The sequence below is a fragment of the Pseudophryne corroboree genome (assembly GCF_028390025.1).
Source record: "Pseudophryne corroboree isolate aPseCor3 chromosome 7 unlocalized genomic scaffold, aPseCor3.hap2 SUPER_7_unloc_4, whole genome shotgun sequence".
NCBI lineage: Eukaryota > Metazoa > Chordata > Amphibia > Anura > Myobatrachidae > Pseudophryne > Pseudophryne corroboree.
Window position 1 is genome coordinate 72,355 of NW_026967613.1, and position 21,687 is coordinate 94,041.

At 34.9% G+C, this 21,687-nt stretch overlaps 2 non-coding genes across 2 annotated transcripts; both read left to right on the top strand.

Moving 5' to 3' along the window:
• Window positions 1–3,127: 3,127 nt before the first annotated feature.
• TRNAS-ACU (transfer RNA serine (anticodon ACU)) lies at window positions 3,128–3,201 on the top strand. The gene has a single exon. It is a non-coding gene; the product is annotated as a tRNA-Ser (tRNA).
• A 2,268-nt stretch (window positions 3,202–5,469) lies between these two features.
• On the top strand, window positions 5,470–5,543 carry TRNAS-ACU (transfer RNA serine (anticodon ACU)). Its single transcript has one exon. It is a non-coding gene; the product is annotated as a tRNA-Ser (tRNA).
• The last annotated feature ends 16,144 nt before the right edge of the window (window positions 5,544–21,687 follow it).

Consider the following 21,687-nt stretch of genomic DNA (forward strand, 5'->3'; position numbering starts at 1 on the left):
AGGGATGGTTTTTAACCTATTACTAAATTAAACTTGCTTCATTGGAAAGGCAGCAAGATGCATCCTCATTTCAATGTCTACTGAAATAATACAGGTTGACACCAGGAAACATTAACGCCACTGCATCCTTGCTGCTTTCTCATGTAGAAGTCTGTTTAATGTGAAAACAAGGTGATATCTAATTAGCACACAGGTAAGGAATTAAGAAAATCTTTATTTAAGGGTGAAGATGTTTCTCACAAAATCGTTGCCCCAATGCATCATTGAAATTCAAGCTGGAAAGATGATTTTAATATATCACTTGTACATTTTGTATTGCTCTTCTGGTGACAATGTAGTTTGTTTTTGTCAATTACCATTTTAATAATAGGGTAAAGAAAATTAAGTGGATTTTTAAAAGAAAACAATACTTTCAATATACTATTAAAACAAATTAAAATTGTAAAAGTTATTGTACTTTAATGAAAAATAAAAGAGCAAAAATATCAATCCCAGTTTTGGATTACTTTAACAAAAAAAATGCATATAGCAGAGGATAGTTTTAATCTGCCTACCTCTGGGTTATGGGCCCAGCATGCTTCCATTGCAGTACTCTGCTGCACTTGTAAGTGCAAGAGATCCTGAAGCACTCACTCATCATGGGAAAGTACCAATGTGTTTCTTCATTGGTGGATGGAAGAAACATCTTACAAAAACTCTCCAGATTATTGATTTTTTAAAGTTTTTCTAGGAAACGTTTTAGATGAATGCTTATTAGACTTTGTCAGTATGTACTTTTGCAAAGTGTCTCTGTGGCGTAATCAGTTAGTGTGTACGGCTATAAACCAAAAGGTTGGAGGCTCAATCCCACCCAGGGACGTAATTGACCTTGTTATCAGATTTTGGTGATCTTTAAGTAGACAAGTCAAAATTTCAAACCCCCTGTTACGGTGTAGGGTACCTGGCCTTCTCTGATGTAATCAGAGTTAGATTTGATTCATTGATTTTATAAAAACAGCTAGGAAGCACAATTTAGCAGTGGGTTGCAGAGAAAAAGAAATATGCTGGCAAAAAAAATCCAATTGAGTGATGAAACTGCTCTTCATTTTCTGGCTTTATTTTTATGCTAACAAATTTGTTCTCTGAAAAGTGTCCACAAAGCCAAGTCTCTGATTAACACCTTTGTAGGGATGGTTTTTCACCTATTACTAAATTAAACTTGCTTCATTGGAAAGGCAGCAAGATGCACCCTCATTTCAATGTCTACTGAAATAATACAGGTTGACACAAGGAAACATTAACGCCACTGCATCCTTGCTGCTTTCTCATGTAGAAGTCTGTTTAATGTGAAAACAAGGTGATATCTAATTAGCACACAGGTAAGGAATTAAGAAAATCTTTATTTAAGGGTGAAGATGTTTCTCACAAAATCGTTGCCCCAATGCATCATTGAAATTCAAGCTGGAAAGATGATTTTAATATATCACTTGTACATTTTGTATTGCTCTTCTGGTGACAATGTAGTTTGTTTTTGTCAATTACCCTTTTAATAATAGGGTAAAGAAAATTAAGTGGATTTTTTAAAGAAAACTATACTGTCAATATACTATTAAAACAAATTAAAATGGTAAAAGTTATTGTACTTTAAGTAAAAATAAAAGAGCAAAAATATCAATCCCAGTTTTGATTACTTAAATTAACAAAAAAAATGCATATAGCAAAGGATAGTTTCAATCTGCCTACCTCTGGGTTATGGGCCCTGTATGCTTCCATTGCAGTACTCTGCTGCACATGTAAGTGCAAGAGATCCTGAAGCACTCACTCATCATGGGAAAGTACCAATGTGTTTCTTCATTGGTTGATGGAAGAAACATTTTACAAAAACTCTCCAGATTATTGACTTTTTAAAGTTTTTCTAGGAAACGTTCTAGATGTATGCTTATTAGACTTTGTCAGTATGTACTTTTTTCAAAGTGTCTCTGTGGCGCAATCGGTTAGTGTGTCCAGCTACTAACCAAAAGGTTGGTGGTTCAATCCCAACCAGGGACGTAATTGACATTGTTATCAGATTTTGGTGATCTTTAAGTAGACAAGTCAAAATTTCAAATCCCCTGTTATGGTGTAGGGTACCTGGCCTTCTCTGATGTAATCAGAGTTAGATTTGATTCAGTGATTTTATAAAAACAGCTAGGAAGCACAATTTAGCAGTGGGTTGCAGAGAAAAAGAAATATGCTGGCAAAAAAAATCCAATTGAGTGATTAAACAGCTCTTCATTTTCTGGCTTTATTTTTATGCTAACAAATTTGTTCTCTGAAAAGTGTCCACAAAGCCAAGTCTCTGATTAACACCTTTGTAGGGATGGTTTTTCACCTATTACTAAATTAAACTTGCTTCATTGGAAAGGCAGCAAGATGCATCCTCATTTCAATGTCTACTGAAATAAGACAGGTTGACACCAGGAAACATTAACGCCACTGCATCCTTGCTGCTTTCTCATGTAGAAGTCTGTTTAATGTGAAAACAAGGTGATATCTAATTAGCACACAGTTTAGGAATTAAGAAAATCTTTATTTAAGGGTGAAGATGTTTCTCACAAAATTGTTGCCCCAATGCATCATTGAAATTCAAGCTGGAAAGATGATTTTAATATATCACTTGTACATTTTGTATTGCTCTTCTGGTGACAATGTAGTTTGTTTTTGTCAATTACCCTTTTAATAATAGGGTAAAGAAAATTAAGTGGATTTTTTTAAGGAAAACTATACTGTCAATATACTATTAAAACAAATTAAAATGGTAAAAGTTATTGTACTTTAAGTAAAAATAAAAGAGCAAAAATATCAATCCCAGTTTTGATTACTTAAATTAACAAAAAAAAAAATGCATATAGCAAAGGATAGTTTCAATCTGCCTACCTCTGGGTTATGGGCCCAGCATGCTTCCATTGCAGTACTCTGCTGCACATGTAAGTGCAAGAGATCCTGAAGCACTCACTCATCATGGGAAAGTACCAATGTGTTTCTTCGTTGGTTGATGGAAGAAACATCTTACAAAAACTCTCCAGATTATTGACTTTTTAAAGTTTTTCTAGGAAACGTTCCAGATGTATGCTTATTAGCCTTTGTCAGTATGTACTTTTTACAAAGTGTCTCTGTGGCGCAATCGGTTAGTGTGTCTGGCTACTAACCGAAAGGTTGGTGGTTCAATCCCACCCAGGGACGTAATTGACCTTGTTATCAGATTTTGGTGATCTTTAAGTAGACAAGTCAAAATTTCAAACCCCCCGTTATGGTGTAGGGTACCTGGCCTTCTCTGATGTAATCAGAGTTAGATTTGATTCAGTGATTTTATAAAAACAGATAGGAAGCACAATTTAGCAGTTGGTTGCAGAGAAAAAGAAATATGCTGGCAAAAAAAATCCAATTGAGTGATTAAACAGCTCTTCATTTTCTGGCTTTATTTTTATGCTAACAAATTTGTTCTCTGAAAAGTGTCCACAAAGCCAAGTCTCTGATTAACACCTTTGTAGGGATGGTTTTTCACCTATTACTAAATTAAACTTGCTTCATTGGAAAGGCAGCAAGATGCATCCTCATTTCAATTTCTACTGAAATAATACAGGTTGACACCAGGAAACATTAACGCCACTGCATCCTTGCTGCTTTCTCATGTGGAAGTCTGTTTAATGTGAAAACAAGGTGATATCTAATTAGCACACAGGTAAGGAATTAAGAAAATCTTTATTTAAGGATGAAGATGTTTCTCACAAAATCGTTGCCCCAATGCATCATTGAAATTCAAGCTGGAAAGATGATTTTAATATATCACTTGTACATTTTGTATTGCTCTTCTGGTGACAATGTAGTTTGTTTTTGTCAATTACCCTTTTAATAATAGGGTAAAGAAAATTAAGTGGATTTTTTAAAGAAAACTATACTGTCAATATACTATTAAAACAAATTAAAATGGTAAAAGTTATTGTACTTTAAGTAAAAATAAAAGAGCAAAAATATCAATCCCAGTTTTGATTACTTAAATTAACAAAAAAAATGCATATAGCAAAGGATAGTTTCAATCTGCCTACCTCTGGGTTATGGGCCCTGTATGCTTCCATTGCAGTACTCTGCTGCACATGTAAGTGCAAGAGATCCTGAAGCACTCACTCATCATGGGAAAGTACCAATGTGTTTCTTCATTGGTTGATGGAAGAAACATTTTACAAAAACTCTCCAGATTATTGACTTTTTAAAGTTTTTCTAGGAAACGTTCTAGATGTATGCTTATTAGACTTTGTCAGTATGTACTTTTTTCAAAGTGTCTCTGTGGCGCAATCGGTTAGTGTGTCCAGCTACTAACCAAAAGGTTGGTGGTTCAATCCCAACCAGGGACGTAATTGACATTGTTATCAGATTTTGGTGATCTTTAAGTAGACAAGTCAAAATTTCAAATCCCCTGTTATGGTGTAGGGTACCTGGCCTTCTCTGATGTAATCAGAGTTAGATTTGATTCAGTGATTTTATAAAAACAGCTAGGAAGCACAATTTAGCAGTGGGTTGCAGAGAAAAAGAAATATGCTGGCAAAAAAAATCCAATTGAGTGATTAAACAGCTCTTCATTTTCTGGCTTTATTTTTATGCTAACAAATTTGTTCTCTGAAAAGTGTCCACAAAGCCAAGTCTCTGATTAACACCTTTGTAGGGATGGTTTTTCACCTATTACTAAATTAAACTTGCTTCATTGGAAAGGCAGCAAGATGCATCCTCATTTCAATGTCTACTGAAATAAGACAGGTTGACACCAGGAAACATTAACGCCACTGCATCCTTGCTGCTTTCTCATGTAGAAGTCTGTTTAATGTGAAAACAAGGTGATATCTAATTAGCACACAGTTTAGGAATTAAGAAAATCTTTATTTAAGGGTGAAGATGTTTCTCACAAAATTGTTGCCCCAGTGCATCATTGAAATTCAAGCTGGAAAGATGATTTTAATATATCACTTGTACATTTTGTATTGCTCTTCTGGTGACAATGTAGTTTGTTTTTGTCAATTACCCTTTTAATAATAGGGTAAAGAAAATTAAGTGGATTTTTTTTAAGGAAAACTATACTGTCAATATACTATTAAAACAAATTAAAATGGTAAAAGTTATTGTACTTTAAGTAAAAATAAAAGAGCAAAAATATCAATCCCAGTTTTGATTACTTAAATTAACAAAAAAAAAATGCATATAGCAAAGGATAGTTTCAATCTGCCTACCTCTGGGTTATGGGCCCAGCATGCTTCCATTGCAGTACTCTGCTGCACATGTAAGTGCAAGAGATCCTGAAGCACTCACTCATCATGGGAAAGTACCAATGTGTTTCTTCGTTGGTTGATGGAAGAAACATCTTACAAAAACTCTCCAGATTATTGACTTTTTAAAGTTTTTCTAGGAAACGTTCCAGATGTATGCTTATTAGCCTTTGTCAGTATGTACTTTTTACAAAGTGTCTCTGTGGCGCAATCGGTTAGTGTGTCTGGCTACTAACCGAAAGGTTGGTGGTTCAATCCCACCCAGGGACGTAATTGACCTTGTTATCAGATTTTGGTGATCTTTAAGTAGACAAGTCAAAATTTCAAACCCCCCGTTATGGTGTAGGTTACCTGGCCTTCTCTGATGTAATCAGAGTTAGATTTGATTCAGTGATTTTATAAAAACAGATAGGAAGCACAATTTAGCAGTTGGTTGCAGAGAAAAAGAAATATGCTGGCAAAAAAAATCCAATTGAGTGATTAAACAGCTCTTCATTTTCTGGCTTTATTTTTATGCTAACAAATTTGTTCTCTGAAAAGTGTCCACAAAGCCAAGTCTCTGATTAACACCTTTGTAGGGATGGTTTTTCACCTATTACTAAATTAAACTTGCTTCATTGGAAAGGCAGCAAGATGCATCCTCATTTCAATTTCTACTGAAATAATACAGGTTGACACCAGGAAACATTAACGCCACTGCTTCCTTGCTGCTTTCTCATGTGGAAGTCTGTTTAATGTGAAAACAAGGTGATATCTAATTAGCACACAGGTAAGGAATTAAGAAAATCTTTATTTAAGGATGAAGATGTTTCTCACAAAATCGTTGCCCCAATGCATCATTGAAATTCAAGCTGGAAAGATGATTTTAATATATCACTTGTACATTTTGTATTGCTCTTCTGGTGACAATGTAGTTTGTTTTTGTCAATTACCCTTTTAATAATAGGGTAAAGAAAATTAAGTGGATTTTTTAAAGAAAACTATACTGTCAATATACTATTCAAACAAATTAAAATGGTAAAAGTTATTGTACTTCAAGTAAAAATAAAAGAGCAAAAATATCAATCCCAGTTTTGATTACTTAAATTAACAAAAAAAATGCATATAGCAAAGGATAGTTTCAATCTGCCTACCTCTGGGTTATGGGCCCAGCATGCTTCCATTGCAGTACTCTGCTGCACATGTAAGTGCAAGAGATCCTGAAGCACTCACTCATCATGGGAAAGTACCAATGTGTTTCTTCGTTGGTTGATGGAAGAAACATTTTACAAAAACTCTCCAGATTATTGACTTTTTAAAGTTTTTCTAGGAAACGTTCTAGATGTATGCTTATTAGCCTTTGTCAGAATGCATTTTTAGCGAAGTGTCTCTGTGGCGCAATCGGTTAGTGTATCCGGCTACTAACCAAAAGGTTGGTGGTTCAATCCCACCCAGGGACGTAATTGACCTTGTTATCAGATTTTGGTGATCTTTAAGTAGACATGTCAAAATTTCAAACCCCCTGTTATGGTGTAGGGTACTTGGCCTTTTCTGATGTAATCAGAGTTAGATTTGATTCAGTGATTTAATAAAAACAGCTAGGAAGCACAATTTAGCAGTGGGTTGCAGAGAAAAAGAAATATGCTGGCAAAAAAAATCCAATTGAGTGATTAAACAGCTCTTCATTTTCTGGCTTTATTTTTATGCTAACAAATTTGTTCTCTGAAAAGTGTCCACAAAGCCAAGTCTCTGATTAACACCTTTGTAGGGATGGTTTTTCACCTATTACTAAATTAAACTTGCTTCATTGGAAAGGCAGCAAGATGCATCCTCATTTCAATGTCTACTGAAATAATACAGGTTGACACCAGGAAACATTAACGCCACTGCATCCTTGCTGCTTTCTCATGTAGAAGTCTGTTTAATGTGAAAACAAGGTGATATCTAATTAGCACACAGGTAAGGAATTAAGAAAATCTTTATTTAAGGGTGAAGATGTTTCTCACAAAATCGTTGCCCCAATGCATCATTGAAATTCAAGCTGGAAAGATGATTTTAATATATCACTTGTACATTTTGTATTGCTCTTCTGGTGACAATGTAGTTTGTTTTTGTCAATTACCCTTTTAATAATAGGGTAAAGAAAATTAAGTGGATTTTTTTAAGAAAACTATACTGTCAATATACTATTAAAACAAATTAAAATGGTAAAAGTTATTGTACTTTAAGTAAAAATAAAAGAGCAAAAATATCAATCCCAGTTTTGATTACTTAAATTAACAAAAAAAATGCATATAGCAAAGGATAGTTTCAATCTGCCTACCTCTGGGTTATGGGCCCTGTATGCTTCCATTGCAGTACTCTGCTGCACATGTAAGTGCAAGAGATCCTGAAGCACTCACTCATCATGGGAAAGTACCAATGTGTTTCTTCATTGGTTGATGGAAGAAACATCTTACAAAAACTCTCCAGATTATTGACTTTTTAAAGTTTTTCTAGGAAACGTTCTAGATGTATGCTTATTAGACTTTGTCAGTATGTACTTTTCGCAAAGTGTCTCTGTGGCGCAATCGGTTAGTGTGTCCGGCTACTAACCAAAAGGTTGGTGGTTCAATCCCAACCAGGGACGTAATTGACATTGTTATCAGATTTTGGTGATCTTTAAGTAGACAAGTCAAAATTTCAAACCCCCTATTATGGTGTAGGGTACCTGGCCTTCTCTGATGTAATCAGAGTTAGATTTGATTCAGTGATTTTATAAAAACAGCTAGGAAGCACAATTTAGCAGTGGGTTGCAGAGAAAAAGAAATATGCTGGCAAAAAAAATCCAATTGAGTGATTAAACAGCTCTTCATTTTCTGGCTTTATTTTTATGCTAACAAATTTGTTCTTTGAAAAGTGTCCACAAAGCCAAGTCTCTGATTAACACCTTTGTAGGGATGGTTTTTCACCTATTACTAAATTAAACTTGCTTCATTGGAAAGGCAGCAAGATGCATCCTCATTTCAATGTCTACTGAAATAATACAGGTTGACACCAGGAAACATTAACGCCACTGCATCCTTGCTGCTTTCTCATGTAGAAGTCTGTTTAATGTGAAAACAAGGTGATATCTAATTAGCACACAGGTTAGGAATTAAGAAAATCTTTATTTAAGGGTGAAGATGTTTCTCACAAAATTGTTGCCCCAATGCATCATTGAAATTCAAGCTGGAAAGATGATTTTAATATATCACTTGTACATTTTGTATTGCTCTTCTGGTGACAATGTAGTTTGTTTTTGTCAATTACCCTTTTAATAATAGGGTAAAGAAAATTAAGTGGATTTTTTAAAGAAAACTATACTGTCAATATACTATTAAAACAAATTAAAATGGTAAAAGTTATTGTACTTTAAGTAAAAATAAAAGAGCAAAAATATCAATCCCAGTTTTGATTACTTAAATTAACAAAAAAAATGCATATAGCAAAGGATAGTTTCAATCTGCCTACCTCTGGGTTATGGGCCCAGCATGCTTCCATTGCAGTACTCTGCTGCACATGTAAGTGCAAGAGATCCTGAAGCACTCACTCATCATGGGAAAGTACCAATGTGTTTCTTCGTTGGTTGATGGAAGAAACATCTTACAAAAACTCTCCAGATTATTGACTTTTTAAAGTTTTTCTAGGAAACGTTCTAGATGTATGCTTATTAGCCTTTGTCAGTATGTACTTTTTGCAAAGTGTCTCTGTGGCGCAATCGGTTAGTGTGTCTGGCTACTAACCAAAAGGTTGATGGTTCAATCCCACCCAGGGATGTAATTGACCTTGTTATCAGATTTTGGTGATCTTTAAGTAGACAAGTCAAAATTTCAAACCCCCTGTTATGGTGTAGGGTACCTGGCCTTCTCTGATGTAATCAGAGTTAGATTTGATTCAGTGATTTTATAAAAACAGCTAGGAAGCACAATTTAGCAGTGGGTTGCAGAGAAAAAGAAATATGCTGGCAAAAAAAATCCAATTGAGTGATTAAACAGCTCTTCATTTTCTGGCTTTATTTTTATGCTAACAAATTTGTTCTTTGAAAAGTGTCCACAAAGCCAAGTCTCTGATTAACACCTTTGTAGGGATGGTTTTTCACCTATTACTAAATTAAACTTGCTTCATTGGAAAGGCAGCAAGATGCATCCTCATTTCAATGTCTACTGAAATAATACAGGTTGACACCAGGAAACATTAACGCCACTGCATCCTTGCTGCTTTCTCATGTAGAAGTCTGTTTAATGTGAAAACAAGGTGATATCTAATTAGCACACAGGTTAGGATTTAAGAAAATCTTTATTTAAGGGTGAAGATGTTTCTCACAAAATTGTTGCCCCAATGCATCATTGAAATTCAAGCTGGAAAGATGATTTTAATATATCACTTGTACATTTTGTATTGCTCTTCTGGTGACAATGTAGTTTGTTTTTGTCAATTACCCTTTTAATAATAGGGTAAAGAAAATTAAGTGGATTTTTTAAAGAAAACTATACTGTCAATATACTATTAAAACAAATTAAAATGGTAAAAGTTATTGTACTTTAAGTAAAAATAAAAGAGCAAAAATATCAATCCCAGTTTTGATTACTTAAATTAACAAAAAAAATGCATATAGCAAAGGATAGTTTCAATCTGCCTACCTCTGGGTTATGGGCCCAGCATGCTTCCATTGCAGTAATCTGCTGCACATGTAAGTGCAAGAGATCCTGAAGCACTCACTCATCATGGGAAAGTACCAATGTGTTTCTTCGTTGGTTGATGGAAGAAACATCTTACAAAAACTCTCCAGATTATTGACTTTTTAAAGTTTTTCTAGGAAACGTTCTAGATGTATGCTTATTAGCCTTTGTCAGTATGTACTTTTTGCAAAGTGTCTCTGTGGCGCAATCGGTTAGTGTGTCTGGCTACTAACCAAAAGGTTGATGGTTCAATCCCACCCAGGGATGTAATTGACCTTGTTATCAGATTTTGGTGATCTTTAAGTAGACAAGTCAAAATTTCCAACCCCCTGTTATGGTGTAGGGTACCTGGCCTTCTCTGATGTAATCAGAGTTAGATTTGATTCATTGATTTTATAAAAACAGCTAGGAAGCACAATTTAGCAGTGGGTTGCAGAGAAAAAGAAATATGCTGGCAAAAAAAATCCAATTGAGTGATGAAACAGCTCTTCATTTTCTGGCTTTATTTTTATGCTAACAAATTTGTTCTCTGAAAAGTGTCCACAAAGCCAAGTCTCTGATTAACACCTTTGTAGGGATGGTTTTTCACCTATTACTAAATTAAACTTGCTTCATTGGAAAGGCAGCAAGATGCATCCTCATTTCAATGTCTACTGAAATAATACAGGTTGACACCAGGAAACATTAACGCCACTGCATCCTTGCTGCTTTCTCATGTAGAAGTCTGTTTAATGTGAAAACAAGGTGATATCTAATTAGCACACAGGTAAGGAATTAAGAAAATCTTTATTTAAGGGTGAAGATGTTTCTCACAAAATCGTTGCCCCAATGCATCATTGAAATTCAAGCTGGAAAGATGATTTTAATATATCACTTGTACATTTTGTATTGCTCTTCTGGTGACAATGTAGTTTGTTTTTGTCAATTACCCTTTTAATAATAGGGTAAAGAAAATTAAGTGGATTTTTTTAAGGAAAACTATACTGTCAGTATACTATTAAAACAAATTAAAATGGTAAAAGTTATTGTACTTTAAGTAAAAATAAAAGAGCAAAAATATCAATCCCAGTTTTGATTACTTAAATTAACAAAAAAAAATGCATATAGCAAAGGATAGTTTCAATCTGCCTACCTCTGGGTTATGGGACCAGCATGCTTCCATTGCAGTACTCTGCTGCACATGTAAGTGCAAGAGATCCTGAAGCACTCACTCATCATGGGAAAGTACCAATGTGTTTCTTCGTTGGTTGATGGAAGAAACATCTTACAAAAACTCTCCAGATTATTGACTTTTTAAAGTTTTTCTAGGAAACGTTCTAGATGTATGCTTATTAGCCTTTGTCAGTATGTACTTTTTGCAAAGTGTCTCTGTGGCGCAATCGGTTAGTGTGTCCGGCTACTAATCAAAAGGTTGATGGTTCAATCCCACCCAGGGACGTAATTGACCTTGTTATCAGATTTTGGTGATCTTTAAGTAGACAAGTCAAAATTTAAAACCCCCTGTTATGGTGTAGGGTACCTGGCCTTCTCTGATGTAATCAGAGTTAGATTTGATTCATTGATTTTATAAAAACAGCTAGGAAGCACAATTTAGCAGTGGGTTGCAGAGATAAAGAAATATGCTGGCAAAAAAAATCCAATTGAGTGATTAAACAGCTCTTCATTTTCTGGCTTTATTTTTATGCTAACAAATTTGTTCTCTGAAAAGTGTCCACAAAGCCAAGTCTCTGATTAACACCTTTGTAGGGATGGTTTTTCACCTATTACTAAATTAAACTTGCTTCATTGGAAAGGCAGCAAGATGCATCCTCATTTCAATGTCTACTGAAATAATACAGGTTGACACCAGGAAACATTAACGCCACTGCATCCTTGCTGCTTTCTCATGTAGAACAATATAAAAAGATATTAGCGCTTAGGTCACAAATGCAAAGTGTGTCACATTCAAATCACAATTTAATGAAAAGGTAAAAATGCAATGCATATAGTGGTTATAACCACATAAAAGGTAAATTAATATAAATAAAATTGTGTAGCTCCCAGTATTAATAAGGCCTGTTGGAAATTAGTAAACAGCATGGACCTGTTCCTATGATAGTCCCCTTTGGAGAGAAAAGTTCAATGTCCCAATTGTGGATTGAATAGTTACCACCAGCGTGTCGCGAGGCAATTAAGCGAAGCTGCGTCCGCTCTTATTTTTAAGAGCTTCTATCTCCGCTTCTACTTCCCTAGTTTTTTTATCTCTATAGGAAATAACCAGTTCCATAAGGCTTAGGGAACATTTATCTAAGGCCTTCTCCCAAAGCTCCTCAAATTCCCTATTGCCATTAAAGATGGAGGGTTTAAATAGCCTAAGGCCTCTGGGTATCATATTCTTATCTACATATTTTCGTAGATTAGTCCCATCAAGCCAATGTTTAGTTTCAGATCTCATAAGGTCCTCTAACTTATAAAATTCATCTTTCAAATGGTTAGTTATATTCGTACATTCCATATCTGTGGGATTATCCCATTTTTTAAGGAAACCCATTCTCCTGTTATGTCTGTCATTAAATGTGGAGAAACTCCCCATCCTTGCAGCCTGGAGTTGACTAAGTAGACTAGAATTAAAGAAGGGAACACTAAAGGTGTTTCTACTCACAGGCGCTTGATGCGAGGTTCTCCACTGCAGCTATATATAAACAAGGGTTGGTCAGACCCCAAATAATAAACAATATAAAAAGATATTAGCTCTTAGGTCACAAATGCAAAGTGTGTCACATTCAAATCACAATTTAATGAAAAGGTAAAAATGCAATGCATATAGTGGTTATAACCACATAAAAGGTAAATTAATATAAATAAAATTGTGTAGCTCCCAGTATTAATAAGGCCTGTTGGAAATTAGTAAACAGCATGGACCTGTTCCTATGATAGTCCCCTTTGGAGAGAAAAGTTCAATGTCCCAATTGTGGATTGAATAGTTACCACCAGCGTGTCGCGAGGCAATTAAGCGAAGCTGCGTCCGCAAAGGTGCTGTTCCTCGGTGGGTGATGAACAGATGGCGTTCCACAGTATTAGGGAGATCCTTAATGTCCAAGGAACATTCAACGGGGGCTTGGTCCAGGTCCAGAGGTTCCAAAGGTGTGGGAGGACACACAAATAGGCAGGCTACACCGACGCGTTTCGTTGTATCAAAGACAACTTTTTCAAGGTGCTGGGAGTCCTGCTAAAAGGTGGTTTATATACCTTGCCAATATGGCTGCTCATTAGCCTATGTGATTGACATGTGACCACTTATAGACATAAAATGACCATATAATGACAGACAGCAGAGAAATAATATATTATGAATTAATGGTAGTGTAATTTATGCATTTTATTTAATTATATTTAAAATCCAAAAAGATATGTTTAATAGAAACCAGTCACATGACCAATATAAAATTTATCCAAATTGGATAGTGCAAATACCTGGAGAAGTGATTGATAGTTGTTGTATTGTGGCCGATGATCTAATAGTTAGGATATATCCCGTGTTTTCCATATGGGGAAGCATATCTTTTTGGATTTTAAATATAATTAAATAAAATGCATAAATTACACTACCATTAATTCATAATATATTATTTCTCTGCTGTCTGTCATTATATGGTCATTTTATGTCTATAAGTGGTCACATGTCAATCACATAGGCTAATGAGCAGCCATATTGGCAAGGTATATAAACCACCTTTTAGCAGGACTCCCAGCACCTTGAAAAAGTTGTCTTTGATACAACGAAACGCGTCGGTGTAGCCTGCCTATTTGTGTGTCCTCCCACACCTTTGGAACCTCTGGACCTGGACCAAGCCCCCGTTGAATGTTCCTTGGACATTAAGGATCTCCCTAATACTGTGGAACGCCATCTGTTCATCACCCACCGAGGAACAGCACCTTTGCGGACGCAGCTTCGCTTAATTGCCTCGCGACACGCTGGTGGTAACTATTCAATCCACAATTGGGACATTGAACTTTTCTCTCCAAAGGGGACTATCATAGGAACAGGTCCATGCTGTTTACTAATTTCCAACAGGCCTTATTAATACTGGGAGCTACACAATTTTATTTATATTAATTTACCTTTTATGTGGTTATAACCACTATATGCATTGCATTTTTACCTTTTCATTAAATTGTGATTTGAATGTGACACACTTTGCATTTGTGACCTAAGCGCTAATATCTTTTTATATTGTTTATTATTTGGGGTCTGACCAACCCTTGTTTATATATAGCTGCAGTGGAGAACCTCGCATCAAGCGCCTGTGAGTAGAAACACCTTTAGTGTTCCCTTCTTTAATTCCTTTCTCATGTAGAAGTCTGTTTAATGTGAAAACAAGGTGATATCTAATTAGCACACAGGTAAGGAATTAAGAAAATCTTTATTTAAGGGTGAAGATGTTTCTCACAAAATCGTTGCCCCAATGCATCATTGAAATTCAAGCTGGAAAGATGATTTTAATATATCACTTGTACATTTTGTATTGCTCTTCTGGTGACAATGTAGTTTGTTTTTGTCAATTACCCTTTTAATAATAGGGTAAAGAAAATTAAGTGGATTTTTTAAAGAAAACTATACTGTCAATATACTATTAAAACAAATTAAAATGGTAAAAGTTATTGTACTTTAAGTAAAAATAAAAAAGCAAAAATATCAATCCCAGTTTTGATTACTAAAATTAACAAAAAACAAATGCATATAGCAGAGGATAGTTTCAATCTGCCTACCTCTGGGTTATGTGCCCAGCATGCTTCCATTGCTGTACTCTGCTGCACATGTAAGTGCAATAGATCCTAAAGCACTCACTCATCATGGGAAAGTACCAATGTGTTTCTTCGTTGGTTGATGGAAGAAACATCTTACAAAAACTCTCCAGATTATTGACTTTTTAAAGTTTTTCTAGGAAAAGTTTTAGATGAATGCTTATTAGCCTTTGTCAGTATGTACTTTTGCAAAGTGTCTCTGTGGCGCAATCAGTTAGTGTGTATGGCTATTAACCAAAAGGTTGGTGGTTCAATCCCACCCAGGGACGTAATTGACCTTGTTATCAGATTTTGGTGATCTTTAAGTAGACAAGTCAAAATTTCAAACCCCCTCTTATGGTGTAGGGTACCTGGCCTTCTCTGATGTAATCAGAGTTAGATTTGATTCAGTGATTTTATAAAAACAGCTAGGAAGCACAATTTAGCAGTGGGTTGCAGAGAAAAAGAAATATGCTGGCAAAAAAATCCAATAGAGTGATTAAACAGCTCTTCATTTTCTGGCTTTATTTTTATGCTAACAAATTTGTTCTCTGAAAAGTGTCCACAAAGCCAAGTCTCTGATTAACACCTTTGTAAGGATGGTTTTTCACCTATTACTAAATTAAACTTGCTTCATTGGAAAGGCAGCAAGATGCATCCTCATTTCAATGTCTACTGAAATAATACAGGTTGACACCAGGAAACATTAACGCCACTGCATCCTTGCTGCTTTCTCATGTGGAAGTCTGTTTAATGTGAAAACAAGGTGATATCTAATTAGCACACAGGTAAGGAATTAAGAAAATCTTTATTTAAGGGTGAAAATGTTTCTCACAAAATCGTTGCCCCAATGCATCATTGAAATTCAAGCTGGAAAGATGATATTAATATATCACTTGTACATTTTGTATTGCTCTTCTGGTGACAATGTAGTTTGTTTTTGTCAATTACCCTTTTAATAATAGGGTAAAGAAAATTAAGTGGATTTTTTAAAGAAAACTATACTGTCAATATACTATTAAAACAAATTATAATGGTAAAAGTTATTGTACTTTAAGTAAAAATAAAAGAACAAAAATATCAATCCCAGTTTTGATTACTTAAATTAACAAAAAAAAAATGTATATAGCAAAGGATAGTTTCAATCTGCCTACCTCTGGGTTATGGGCCCAGCATGCTTCCATTGCAGTACTTTGCTGCACATGTAAGTGCAAGAGATCCTGAAGCACTCAGTCATCATGGGAAAGTACCAATGTGTTTCTTCGTTGGTTGATGGAAGAAACATCTTACAAAAACTCTCCAGATTATTGACTTTTTAAAGTTTTTCTAGGAAACGTTCTAGATGTATGCTTATTAGCCTTTGTCAGTATGTACTTTTTGCAAAGTGTCTCTGTGGCGCAATCGGTTAGTGAGTCCGGCTACTAACCAAAAGGTTGGTGGTTCAATCCCACCCAGGGACGTAATTGACCTTGTTATCAGATTTTGGTGATCTTTAAGTAGACAAGTCAAAATTTCAAACCCCCTCTTATGGTATAGGGTACCTGGCCTTCTCTGATGTAATCAGAGTTAGATTTGATTCATTGATTTTATAAAAACAGCTAGGAAGCACAATTTAGCAGTCGGTTGCAGAGAAAAAGAAATATGCTGGCAAAAAAAATCAAATTGAGTGATTAAACAGCTCTTCATTTTCTGGCTTTATTTTTATGCTAACAAATTTGTTCTCTGAAAAGTGTCCACAAAGCCAAGTCTCTGATTAACACCTTTGTAGGGATGGTTTTTCACCTATTGCTAAATTAAACTTGCTTCATTGGAAAGGCAGCAAGATGCATCCTCATTTCAATGTCTACTGAAATAATACAGGTTGACACCAGGAAACATTAACGCCACTGCATCCTTGCTGCTTTCTCATGTAGAAGTCTGTTTAATGTGAAAACAAGGTGATATCTAATTAGCACACAGGTAAGGAATTAAGAAAATCTTTATTTAAGGGTGAAGATGTTTCTCACAAAATCGTTGCCCCAATGCATCATTGAAATTCAAGCTGGAAAGATGATTTTAATATATCACTTGTACATTTTGTATTGCTCTTCTGGTGACAATGTAGTTTGTTTTTGTCAATTACCCTTTTAATAATAGGGTAAAGAAAATTAAGTGGATTTTTTAAAGAAAACTATACTGTCAATATACTATTAAAACAAATTAAAATGGTAAAAGTTATTGTACTTTAAGTAAAAATAAAAGAGCAAAAATATCAATCCCAGTTTTGATTACTTAAATTAACAAAAAAAAATGCATATAGCAAAGGATAGTTTCAATCTGCCTACCTCTGGGTTATGGGCCCAGCATGCTTCCATTGCAGTACTCTGCTGCACATGTAAGTGCAAGAGATCCTGAAGCACTCAGTCATCATGGGAAAGTACCAATGTGTTTCTTCTTTGGTTGATGGAAGAAACATCTTACAAAAACTCTCCAGATTATTGACTTTTTAAAGTTTTTCTAGGAAACGTTCTAGATGTATGCTTATTAGCCTTTGTCAGTATGGACTTTTTGTGAAGTATCTCTGTGGCGCAATCGGTTAGTGTATCCGGCTACTAGCTAAAAGGTTGGTGGTTCAATCCCACCCAGGGACGTAATTGACCTTGTTATCAGATTTTGGTGATCTTTAAGTAGACAAGTCAAAATTTCAAACCCCTTGTTATGGTGTAGGGTACCTGGCCTTTTCTGATGTAATCAGAGTTAGATTTGATTCAGTGATTTAATAAAAACAGCTAGGAAGCACAATTTAGCAGTGGGTTGCAGAGAAAAAGAAATATGCTGGCAAAAAAAATCCAATTGAGTGATTAAACAGCTCTTCATTTTCTGGCTTTATTTTTATGCTAACAAATTTGTTCTCTGAAAAGTGTCCACAAAGCCAAGTCTCTGATTAACACCTTTGTAGGGATGGTTTTTCACCTATTACTAAATTAAACTTGCTTCATTGGAAAGGCAGCAAGATGCATCCTCATTTCAATGTCTACTGAAATAATACAGGTTGACACCAGGAAACATTAATGCCACTGTATCCTTGCTGCTTTCTCATGTGGAAGTCTGTTTAATGTGAAAACAAGGTGATATCTAATTAGCACACAGGTAAGGAATTAAGAAAATCTTTATTTAAGGGTGAAGATGTTTCTCACAAAATTGTTGCCCCAATGCATCATTGAAATTCAAGCTGGAAAGATGATTTTAATATATCACTTGTATATTTTGTATTGCTCTTCTGGTGACAATGTAGTTTGTTTTTGTCAATTACCCTTTTAATAATAGGGTAAAGAAAATTAAGTGGATTTTTAAAAGAAAACAATACTGTCAATATACTATTAAAACAAATTAAAATGGTAAAAGTTATTGTACTTTAAGTAAAAATAAAAGAGCCAAAATATCAATCCCAGTTTTGGATTACTTTAATTAACAAAAAAAAAATGCATATAGCAGAGGATAGTTTCAATCTGCCTACCGCTGGGTTATGGGCCCAGCATGCTTCCATTGCTGTACTCTGCTGCACATGTAAGTGCAAGAGATCCTGAAGCACTCACTCATCATGGGAAAGTACCAATGTGTTTCTTCGTTGGTTGATGGAAGAAACATCTTACAAAAACTCTCCAGATTATTGACTTTTTAAAGTTTTTCTAGGAAACGTTTTAGATGAATGCTTATTAGCCTTTGTCAGTATGGACTTTTGCAAAGTGTCTCTGTGGCGCAATCAGTTAGTGTGCATGGCTATTAACCAAAAGGTTGGTGGTTCAATCCCACCCAGGGACGTAATTGACCTTGTTATCAGATTTTGGTGATCTTTAAGTAGACAAGTCAAAATTTCAAATCCCCCTGTTCTGGTGTAGGGTACCTGGCCTTCTCTGATGTAATCAGAGTTAGATTTGATTCAGTGATTTTATAAAATCAGTTAGGAAGCACAATTTAGCAGTGGGTTGCAGAGAAAAAGAAATATGCTGGCAAAAAAAATCCAATTGAGTGATTAAACAGCTCTTAATTTTCTGGCTTTATTTTTATGCTAACAAATTTGTTCTCTGAAAAGTGTCCACAAAGCCAAGTCTCTGATTAACACCTTTGTAAGGATGGTTTTTAACCTATTACTAAATTAAACTTGCTTCATTGGAAAGGCAGCAAGATGCATCCTCATTTCAATGTCTACTGAAATAATACAGGTTGACACCAGGAAACATTAACGCCACTGCATCCTTGCTGCTTTCTCATGTGGAAGTCTGTTTAATGTGAAAACAAGGTGATATCTAATTAGCACACAGGTAAGGAATTAAGAAAATCTTTATTTAAGGGTGAAAATGTTTCTCACAAAATCGTTGCCCCAATGCATCATTGAAATTCAAGCTGGAAATATGATTTTAATATATCACTTGTACATTTTGTATTGCTCTTCTGGTGACAATCTAGTTTGTTTTTGTCAATTACCATTTTAATAATAGGGTAAAGAAAATTAAGTGGATTTTTGAAAGAAAACAATACTGTCAATATACTATTAAAACAAATTAAAATGGTAAAAGTTATTGTACTGTAAGTAAAAATAAAAGAGCCAACATATCAATCCCAGTTTTGGAATACTTTAATTAACAAAAACAAATGCATATAGCAGAGGATAGTTTCAATCTGCCTACCTCTGGGTTATGTGCTCAGCATGCTTCCATTGCTGTACTCTGCTGCACATGTAAGTGCAATAGATCCTGAAGCACTCACTCATCATGGGAAAGTACCAATGTGTTTCTTCGTTGGTTGATGGAAGAAACATCTTACAAAAACTCTCCAGATTATTGACTTTTTAAAGTTTTTCTAGGAAACGTTTTAGATGAATGCTTATTAGCCTTTGTCAGTACGTACTTTTGCAAAGTGTCTCTGTGGCGCAATCAGTTAGTGTGTATGGCTATTAACCAAAAGGTTGGTGGTTCAATCCCACCCAGGGACGTAATTGACCTTGTTATCAGATTTTGGTGATCTTTAAGTAGACAAGTCAAAATTTCAAACCCCCTCTTATGGTGTAGGGTACCTGGCCTTCTCTGATGTAATCAGAGTAAGATTTGATTCAGTGATTTTATAAAAAACAGCTAGGAAGCACAATTTAGCAGTCGGTTGCAGAGAAAAAGAAATATGCTGGCAAAAAAATCCAATTGAGCGATTAAACAGCTCTTCATTTTCTGGCTTTATTTTTATGCTAACAAATTTGTTCTCTGAAAAGTGTCCACAAAGCCAAGTCTCTGATTAACACCTTTGTAAGGATGGTTTTTCACCTATTACTAAATTAAACTTGCTTCATTGGAAAGGCAGCAAGATGCATCCTCATTTCAATGTCTACTGAAATAATACAGGTTGACACCAGGAAACATTAACGCCACTGCATCCTTGCTGCTTTCTCATGTAAAAGTCTGTTTAATGTGAAAACAAGGTGATATCTAATTAGCACACAGGTAAGGAATTAAGAAAATCTTTATTTAAGGGTGAAGATGTTTCTCACAAAATCGTTGCCCCAATGCATCATTGAAATTCAAGCTGGAAAGATGATTTTAATATATCACTTGTACATTTTGTATTGCTCTTCTGGTGACAATGTAGTTTGTTTTTGTCAATTACCATTTTAATAATAGGGTAAAGAAAATTAAGTGGATTTTTAAAAGAAAACAATACTGTCAATATACTATTAAAACAAATTAAAATGGTAAAAGTTATTGTACTTTAAGTAAAAATAAAAGAGCCAAAATATCAATCCCAGTTTTGGATTACTTTAATTAACAAAAAAAAATGCATATAGCAGAGGATAGTTTCAATCTGCCTACCGCTGGGTTATGGGCCCAGCATGCTTCCATTGCTGTACTCTGCTGCACATGTAAGTGCAAGAGATCCTGAAGCACTCACTCATCATGGGAAAGTACCAATGTGTTTCTTCGTTGGTTGATGGAAGAAACATCTTACAAAAACTCTCCAGATTATTGACTTTTTAAAGTTTTTCTAGGAAACGTTTTAGATGAATGCTTATTAGCCTTTGTCAGTATGGACTTTTGCAAAGTGTCTCTGTGGCGCAATCAGTTAGTGTGCACGGCTATTAACCAAAAGGTTGGTGGTTCAATCCCACCCAGGGACGTAATTGACCTTGTTATCAGATTTTGGTGATCTTTAAGTAGACAAGTCAAAATTTCAAATCCCCCTGTTCTGGTGTAGGGTACCTGGCCTTCTCTGATGTAATCAGAGTTAGATTTGATTCAGTGATTTTATAAAAACAGCTAGGAAGCACAATTTAGCAGTGGGTTGCAGAGAAAAAGAAATATGCTGGCAAAAAAAATCCAATTGAGTGATTAAACAGCTCTTAATTTTCTGGCTTTATTTTTATGCTAACAAATTTGTTCTCTGAAAAGTGTCCACAAAGCCAAGTATCTGATTAACACCTTTGTAAGGATGGTTTTTAACCTATTACTAAATTAAACTTGCTTCATTGGAAAGGCAGCAAGATGCATCCTCATTTCAATGTCTACTGAAATAATACAGGTTGACACCAGGAAACATTAACGCCACTGCATCCTTGCTGCTTTCTCATGTGGAAGTCTGTTTAATGTGAAAACAAGGTGATATCTAATTAGCACACAGGTAAGGAATTAAGAAAATCTTTATTTAAGGGTGAAAATGTTTCTCACAAAATCGTTGCCCCAATGCATCATTGAAATTCAAGCTGGAAAGATGATTTTAATATATCACTTGTACATTTTGTATTGCTCTTCTGGTGACAATGTAGTTTGTTTTTGTCAATTACCCTTTTAATAATAGGGTAAAGAAAATTAAGTGGATTTTTTAAAGAAAACTATACTGTCAATATACTATTAAAACAAATTATAATGGTAAAAGTTATTGTACTTTAAGTAAAAATAAAAGAACAAAAATATCAATCCCAGTTTTGATTACTTAAATTAACAAAAAAA